Here is an 8,457-nt window from a genome sequence, read left to right as displayed (position 1 = left end):
TGGGTTTGATTTACTATTACTTTGCCTAAGGTTTTGCATCTATGATCACGAGAGACACTGCATGTAATTTGTCTTTCTTAAAATATCCTTGTCACATACAGGATTCATGGTTATATTGACATCATGAAAGAATTCAAGCAGTTTTTCTATTTTCAGAAAGAGTTTATGCATTTGTTTAGAAATGTTAACATGTGAAACTCTCTGGTTCTGACATTTTCTTTGGGGTAATGATTTTAATGTTTTATTAAATGTCTCAATAGTTACAGAACTATTCATGTTTTTCATTTCTTCTCATGCCAAATATGGAAAATTACATTGTTAAGAAAGTTGTCCATTTATCTAAATGTTTAACTTATTGAAATAAAGTTGTTCATTATGGTGTCTCCTTATCTTCTTACACCTAGAGAATATGTTGTGATGTGCATTTTTAATTCTTGATTTGGTAATTTCCTTTTCCCCCCATCAGATTTATTCTTGTCATTTAAAATAACTAACTTTGTTTTTATCGCGCCCTCTATTGTTCATTTGGGTTTTTGTTTGTTTGTTTTCGTTTTTGTGTTAATCCTCACCTGAGGACATTTTTTCCATTGAATTTTAGAGAGAGTGGAAAGGAGGGAGGGAGAGAGAGAGAGAAATATCATTAATGTGAGAGACACATCAATTGGTTGCCTCCCATGTGCACCTTTGGGGTGAGAGAGCAAGCCTGAAACGCTTCTGTGTGCAGGGCCTGTGCTCTAACCATTGAGCAACACCTGCCAGGGCCAGATATTCTTTTCTATTCCAAGCAGTCTTGAAAGAAAAAAAATCTTTTCACAATATAAACCCGATTAAATCAACCCATTTCTCCCATGGGCAAAGATCAAAATCACTAGACTCACATGGCCCTACATGTGACCTCTTTCTTCCACTTACACGGCTTTCACTCCATGCGCCCCAGCCACACTCCTTTCATTTCCTAGAGGGGTTATGCTAACTCCCTTAATGATCCTTCAGATCCCAAGAAAAGCTTTGTTGACCATCTTGTGCACATCAAACTCCTCTCCTTTACAATTATAGTAATTGCAACATTAGTAATTTAACATATGCATAGCTGAGCAGTCAATCAATGTTTGTCCCCCCTGAACAGAACTAAACGCAGACAGAAGCCCAGTCTGTTTTTATCTTCATTACTATCTCATGCTCCTAGCACACAATGTGACACATGGTTTTAGCTCATTAATAATTTACTAAATGAATGAAAAAATTATCCGGCAACCTTGAAATAAATACAAGTAATTTCAGTCTCTATCCTCTTAAAAATTCTAAAGCTCAGTGTCTTAACAAGGCATATTGTTAAAAATCAGTGTTTTGGGTTTTTTTTTCACTTTCAAATATTTTTAAAATCTCTTGGTCATCTCCATTTCTTTTCTCTCTTTCCTTTATTCTCTCCTGTATTCCAACCAAAGCAAATCCCACTGGCCTCTCTTCTCCAGTTTTCCCTTTCACTCACTATAGATAAGTATGGGGTTCTTTGGTTAGAAGATAATCCTTTCAGAACGTTATGCTAAGTGCAATAAGCCAGTCATAGAAAGACAAGCACCAAATGATTTCACTCATATGTGGAATCTAATGAACAAATTGAATTACCCAGCAAAATAGAGACAGACTCATAGACAGAGGGCAGGAAGACAGCTCTGGTAGGGGGAGGGGTGTTGGGGTGGGGAAAGAGATTGAGCAAAAAAAGGAAAAAAAAGAGAGATCGTGAACATGGATAACAGTGTGGTGATTGTTGGGGTGTAGGGGGTGGAAGAAGGCATTGAGGGGATAAATGGTGATGGAAAAAATTAAATTAAATTGAATCTTAAAAAAACAAACTTAAAGAAGGAAGTGAGGACTGGGAAACAATAATGGTAACATCTGTTGAGGGCACTGGTTTCACCACTTTACATGGATTGGCTTATTTAAACTTCAAAACAACCCATAGGTAAGAGCTAAAACAACCCTCTCATTTTATTGAGGAAAAATGTGAGGCACAAAGGAGTTAGTAATCTGTCAAGATCACAAGGATGATAAACGGTTGAGCCCCTCTCTGAGCCTACAAAGCCTAAATCCACTGTCTATGATCTTCGTCACTAAGCAGTACTCTAATGTGTCCCTGAAGCAACAAAATCGCTCTCAGTGGTGGTGAGCCTGGCAAAGGCTGTGAGAACGCATGCATTTATATATTTGTTGTGCTTGCCACCCCCCACCCCACCCAGTGTCTAGCACAAACTTCAGAAGATGACCGATAAAATATCAGCAAATTAATATGAGCAAATTAATGAAATAAGTGATTAAATAGTGAATCAGTCTGTCAAGAGGTATATAATTTAAGAGGCTGAAGTGACAAAGTGATAGGTAAGTAGCACGTCTTAGGAATAGAATCTGTAGGGCAGACTGCAGGTGACAGCCTTGGAAAGACACTAGTGACTAGACCTGCAGTCACTTACACATAAAGTGGTGGGTGGGGCTTGGACTAGAATATAGTTACGAAGCTGGCAGACAAATACCTTTCACAAAATTTCTTAAATGTGAAGTTCTTTTTCTATTCCCCCCCCCACTTCTATTACGTATCTGTAGGACAGATAAGGCAGATAATGGGAAGGGAAAGGCAATTTATAAATTGTTTAAATATCTCATGGCCCAGATTAAAAAATAACTCTCCAAAAAAGACCGACTTCTGCCTTAACAGAACTTATTCCCCACTTAATATCTGATTGGAATTGTATTAGCCTCTTTCATTGTAGCTTTAGTGATAAAGAATAAACTTAAACTGTTTCCAGAAGGGTCCTTCTCTTTTATTCGTCTCTATTGGCTTCTTTCTCATTAAATTTAAAGCCGAATTTCTAAATGCTAGTAGTAGAAAGAGTACCGACTTCCCTCACCTCCCACTGGAGGTCCACGGTTCGGTCCTCAGAATCTGTCAGTATGTTACCTTACCTGGCAGAAGTGACTTAGTATATGTGACTAAGCTAAGAGCTTGTGATGGGGAGGCTATCCTGGGTCATCTGAGTGGGTCCAATGTAATCATAGGGATTAAAAGAGAGAAGCATTTTCTAATTTCAACCCACATCTCTGATAACTCATTATTGCCACCAGGAAGAGTTTTGCGGGCTTTTTTCAAGGAGTCTGAATAGATATTTCAGGTTATAGTAAGCATACATTTATTTTTGGCATAAAAATGGACTGATGTATTCCATCAATTTATGTAGAATATGTTCTTTAGAATAAGGTCAAATAGACAATATCAAATATTAGTGTCATCTGGATTGGATCTTCTGTCTTTTGGAAGTAAACTATTGTACAGTAAAATTGTGCTATTATTTTTCTCTGCTTTTTAACTTAAATTCACTAGGATTTGATGACTTCAATGACTTTTTTATAGTCATAGGCCTGAATTTATGTTTTCAGATTTAGAAACTGGAACACCAACAGAACTTTATTTTACTTGAAAACTGGATTTTTAATATCACCAGGTGGAGACAAATATATTAAGCATGTTCTATAGGTTTTTTTGGAGACATTGGGATTTCTGCACAATTTTTTTCTTGCTAAATATGTTGTTAAAAATATTTTTAACTCTGTTTATTTGCTCCTAATTGAAGAATGAAGTTAAAATATTGTGAGGGGTTTTTTTTTGTGTTTTTTTTTTTGTCACTTTCAAATTATTAATTTCAAAGCAACTTGGTTTTTGATTATATATTTTAGTGATAAAGTCTCTTTGTAACTATTTTAAAACATCTTTAATATACTCATGACCAAAAATTAAACTTGAAAAAAAAAAGAGGACTGTGTTATTATAATAAAAAGTGTTTATTTGGTAAAAAGAAAAAAAAAAAAGAGGAAGGCAGTGATGTCAGTACCAGAGTTTTGAAGATGCTATGCTGTTATCTTTGAAGATGGTGGAAGGGGCCGGGAGCTAAAGAATGGAGAAGGCCTCTAGAAGCTGGAACAGGGAAGGAAACAGATTCTGCTCTAGAGCCTCCAGAAAGAATGCAGCCCCTCTGAGGCCTCAGTTTTAAGATTTCTGACCTCTACAGTGTTAGGTAATGAATCTGTGTTGTTTTAAACCACTGCGTTTGTGGTAATTTGTTACAAAGGCAACAGGAATCTAATACCCTTATGGTATGCCCATAACTTTATTTTTTTGTTATAAGCTTGACAAAGGAGCAAATAACTAGTATTGGGTGACCTCAGAGTTGATTGTTTTGTTGTTGTTGAGGACAGAGACAATTAAGCCAATTATTTGAACATTCTGAAGTTAAAGATATCCTGTTTTCTTTTGTTTTTCAGAGCTGCTTTAAGTGGTCTCAATATATCTTAGTTTTTCAAAACTGGATTACCCCTGGAGAAGTAAGTGATTGATAATGGAGGGAGGGAGAAGAGGCATTGTTGATATAAATACATGTAGACTTACTGATTTAGATATGCGCTTAATTTATAAAGTACTGATTTTTAATTCTAATAATTAAGATGATCAGAGGATAAAAATAATACTTCCTGAGAGTTAATGGCATATTCATGCATATATCAGCTTGATATACACACTTTACTGCATATAAAACATTCTGAATTTATTTTCTTCAAACCAACCTTTTCTAGCAAATTAGAAGCAATGTTTACTTTCCTTTGTGTTATTTACTCCCTTTATCCATATCCTAACCTACAACTTACATTTAAAAGTGTATATTTTTCATTCTACTACAGTCTTTTACTGATTTACCCATAATCTAAATACTCAATTTTTCCTTTGTATCCAATTAATAGATGCTTATCTTTTCTTATGTGTTGTACATTTAATCTGTCTACTGGTCAGAACCTTTCCAAAACTGATTGAATACATATTTAAATAATAGTGGAAAGGATTCATGTCTTAGTATAATCTTATATTCAAATCCTACAGACTTGGGGGAAATCCCTATATTCTTTATAGATTATTACTGATGCTATGTAGATAAACTGGGAATGATTCCAAAGTATCTTCTGACTGTGTTTGTTAAATGATGTGATTAGTAAGTTTTATATCTCTAAGTAATTTAAGGAAAAAACCCTTCTACCTGCCAGACATCCTCACATCTGTTACACTTACTTAGGGGAGAATTTTCACAACCCAAAGTTTTGCTTTCCTGGTAGCTGCAGAGCACAAACTGACAGGCTGTGATCTCACTAGATGATGCCAAGAGAATCTGTTCTTCCTGCCTGATTACATGAAAACATAATTCTGATGAATGTCTTGAGTCATAGGCTTAGGCAAGACCTCTAGGATCTATAATCTAAAAGAAGGAGCCAGTTTATTGATTTAAAATGTAGATAAATGAGTTTTTCTTCCTCATTTCAGTAAATTAATGGTCAGCCACCATTTTTTTTCAGTTAAAAAATATATCTGTGTGTCTGAATTAAATTCTTCTTACATAAACATTCGAAGTCAATGGAAACAGAATCGGTAACTATCCTTCCTGTTACGTATTTGTTCTTGATTCAGTCATCATTTTGTAGTTGAACTTCATCACGTCAAATGGTTCATTTAAGTGGCGACTACCTTTGACTTTTTTTTTGGTCACTTTTTTTCTTTCTTTTTTTTTCATCTCATTGTTCAAAATATTATAGATGTCTCCTTTTTTCCCCATTGACCCCTTCCACCCCACACCCACTCCCACCCCAGGCCTCCACCACACTATTGTCCGTGTCCGTGGGTTATGCCTCTATGCATATAGATTCTTCGGTTAATCTCTCCCTAACCACCCACTCACCCCCATCTTCCCTCCGAGATTCGTCCATGCTTCTACATCACTGAATCTTGTAATTCATTCTGCATTCCTTTGCAATTTCACATTTTCTCCTTAGGTTCAATTCCAGCCCATATCAAGATCAGACTGTTAATTTGTTAGTCTTGCATTAACTTCATTATCAGCAATCATTTAAGAAGCTCTCTTAAAGAGTTGTCAAATGGAGAGAAATTCAACAGGCTTTAGAGTTACTCTGCCATTGGGTGTGCTCTAGGCAGAAGATGCCGTTCAGGAAACAATCTGGACTTGGTCTCAAGTAGCCTCAGGCATGTATTGTATTGCCTGTGGTTCCTACAGTCAGACGTTTGAATGAGCCTAATTAATCACTCTTCCTCATCTTTGGGAACTTAACTGATTGAAGTAAGACAAGGAGCCAGTAAGTATTCAAGTTGGTTCATAATTTTTATTAGTAAAGGATTTATTTTGAGCCCAGGAATGGAGACCCTCAAGTCTCTGACTGGTCCACCACAATGCAGGTGGACAACTCTTCCTAAAAGGAGGCCTGCTTCTTCAGCTTACTCTAGGAAATTTATAAGAGCAAACATGCATTGTGCCTGGACACAGTTCTTTCCAAAAAGAAAAAAGAGAGAGGGGTCCATGTGACCTAAATTATGCCTAAGTTTGAATCTTTAGATTATGTAATTCAGGGAATAGCAGAATCTTAATTTGAACACTAACTTCTCTGATGGGGAAAACTCAATGCTGGAGCAAGGTGGGAAGGAGAGGGGTGAAGTGTTCCTGGGAAATAGAGTGAAAGTGCCTTCATATTGCACTGTGTGCCCACCACCCAAAGTCAGATCTTCTTTCCTCACCATACATTTGACCTCATTTACCCTTTACCACCCCCCACTCCCTTCCCTCTTTAACCACCACACTATTGTCTGTGTCTATGAGTGCGTGTTTGTTTTTCTCCTTTGTTCATCTGGTGCTTTCTGTTTTATATCCCACATATGAGTGAAATCATAGAGGTCTTGACTTTTTTTGTCTGGCTTGTTTCACATGACATGATATTCTCAAGATCCATCTATGCTGGGCAAAGGAGCCAAAAAATACAATGGAGAAAAGAAAGCCTCTTTAATAAATGGAGCTGGGAAATTGGAAGCCACATGCAAAAGAATGACACTAGACTACTGTTTGTCCCCATACACAAAAATTAACTCAAAATGGATCAAACACCTAAATATAAGACCCGAAATAATAAATTACATAGAAGTATACTATTGTTTATTAATAAAATGCTTTTAAGCATATTAACCCTTTTCATCTTTACTATTTCTCTTTCCTCATTTCTTTGGGATTGTTCTTTTCTAATAAGCTTAAGGTAAACATCAACTCTGCTATTTTTAATCTTCATTAATAATGGAGAACTGTAAAGGTACAATTTTTAATTAATCCTGCTTTTTCTGTATCCCCTAGGTTCTGTTATAAAGTATTCTCCTTTTCATTGTTTTTTAGTTTATAATTTTATTTGTTTCCTTTGATTAAAGAGTTAAATGTGCTTCTTAATTCCCAAATAATTATGATATATTTATAACATTTTTCTAGTTTTTGCCCGGCTGGGCGTGGCTCAGCAGTTGAGCATCGACCTAGGATCCAGGCGATCTGGGTTTGATTCCCGGTCAGGGCACATGCCCGGTTGCGGGTTCGATCCCCAGTCAGGGGCCTGCAGGAGGCAGCCAACTCTCTCATCACTGATGTTTCACTCTCTCTTTCTCCCCCTCCTTTTCTCTCTCAGAAACCAATATATATATAATTTTTTTTTAAAATTTTCTAGTTTTTTTATATTATGAGTATGTGATATATAAACACTTTACTTTTGGATTTATTATATTTATTTTATCAAAGTGCATGATTAACTTGTGTAAATGTTTCATAGATATATCATAAAATCATTCTCTATTTGGTGAAGTAAAACCTCCCTCTCTTATATAGACATCGTTAGGTAATCAAATATATCGATTGTGCTGTTCATAGCCTATGTCTTTACTTGTTTTTTTCCCTCTGTCTACTATCTCAATCCAATTCCAAGTAGGTATATTGAAATCTTCCACTTCCACACACACGAAAAGCACGATATGACCTCATCCACACATATGTGAAATTGTCCTTAAATGTGTTTGAACTTTATTCCCAGGTGCTACTGCTATACTGACTTCCATCACCACCCTATTTTTATTTCAACCAAATCTGGGTTTCTGTCGTCTCACGCCTTCTTAATTGTAAAGCTGGCTTATGAATGAGTACTTCTGTTGTTTAGCCCTGTAAATATGTGGCAAATCCCTTACACCTAAGAACGGCTGCTCTTACATGCCTGTTGTTCAGGACAGTAACTAAGAGACAGTCACCTCCCTTGGCTGTACCTGCCGTGAGTCAGTGCCCGGCCTTGTGCTTGCTGCCCAATCTGAGTCTTGTCCAGGACAGGTTAGCTTTCCTTTCCAGCATGCGGTCCCCCTATTGGACAGCAGGTGGGGCTAAAATCTCACTTAATGCTTTTCACAGGGCCGAGGATCTGGGTTTTCTCCCAAACCAGCTTTGATTTAGGTTGCTTTTTGCTGTGCCATATTCTTGATCCTCATATACAGACCACAGTCCAGAGTGTTTTTATTTTTCGAGTGTTTTTATTTTTCTTGCATAATAGACTTCAGCATTTCTT

This window comes from Miniopterus natalensis, chromosome 8 (assembly GCF_054644295.1).
Source record: "Miniopterus natalensis isolate mMinNat1 chromosome 8, mMinNat1.hap1, whole genome shotgun sequence".
In the NCBI taxonomy this organism is placed as follows: Eukaryota; Metazoa; Chordata; class Mammalia; order Chiroptera; family Miniopteridae; genus Miniopterus; species Miniopterus natalensis.
This window is presented reverse-complemented; position numbering follows the sequence as displayed.